A 1,169-nucleotide genomic window follows, 5' to 3' on the forward strand; every position below is an offset into this window, starting at 1 on the left:
AGTACCAGCTCCTCCTACCGGATCGCCAACAGGGATAGCACTTACACCGGCCAGCCAGAAGGCCGGACTAGAACTCGGCAAAAAGACCAGACCAAGCGCAGCCACCCATCCTCACAAGGAGCATCCTTCCAGATGGTTCAGACGCAACCATAGGCCGGCCCCCAGTATCTGTCGGGCAGCACGGCGTAGTCCCTGCTGAAACCATCCTTCCAGGTGCAATGACGTCATTGGATTGCATCCACCCTCCCCCTTAGGAGGTGCTTCAGTGCTCCTCTGACAACTGATAAGAACAGATACTACACTTGATCTTAGCCAAAAGGCCGAGAAGCTCTTCCTAAATTAATAGCACAGCAACATACTGCAACACATACAGTAGGTCTGAAACACGTACAGACTCAATTCCTAAACCCCATGCCTTTTTTCACTTATTGGGATTGATTTACTCAAGGTAAATAGGGTGTTTACTTGCAAAGAAGCTTAGCAAATGTTGAATAAATGAATAAATGAATAAATGAACTTTGCAAATATTACCCAGTCACAAACAATGAAATTAAAAAAGAAGGGATGGAAGATGGAAGAGCTTCACAGAGCTTCACCTCATTCACTAACCATTGCTATGTTTGGTAGTAGTGTTTCTTGCATTCCTATAATAGACTAAATCTAGGTTCACACTATTGTGGGTGATGTTTGCAATGATCAATCAATTTGAATTTCCAAAGTACTTGTGTTTCCCTCAGGGAAACAGCCTCTGACTCTTTTTTTTTTTATACGTGGCCACATGAATCCACATGTTGCTTTTGCATCATGTGGTTTTACACACCCAAAAACATGTCACATTTTCGAAGCGTGGGGGAGCCATTAAGAATGAATGACAGCCCCCCACATCTGCAAAAGAGCAGTGCGTGATGGCTGTATAATTTACATACATTCCCCCACCCACAATAATGCAAAGCTAGAACAAGGGAAGTCCATGACTTGGGCTGTCTCCTTTATCTTTCTTTCACTGTTTGGTGGGTCACTGACCTGAATCAGCCATACCTCATCAGAACATCTGCTATACTGATGCTAATTCCTGATCAGTGACTCATATAGTAGCACTGCAAGGTTTTTCCCTTCCTAATAATTTTTCTTTAAAGCCTGTCATATGAGAAGCATGTGGACCACAATCT

At 43.5% G+C, this 1,169-nt stretch overlaps 1 pseudogene; it reads right to left on the minus strand.

The window, feature by feature from the left end:
• Positions 1-226: 226 nt before the first annotated feature.
• LOC120942192 lies at positions 227-332 on the minus strand (annotated as a pseudogene).
• Positions 333-1,169: the final 837 nt, after the last annotated feature.

Source organism: Rana temporaria, chromosome 5 (assembly GCF_905171775.1).
Source record: "Rana temporaria chromosome 5, aRanTem1.1, whole genome shotgun sequence".
Lineage (NCBI taxonomy): Eukaryota > Metazoa > Chordata > Amphibia > Anura > Ranidae > Rana > Rana temporaria.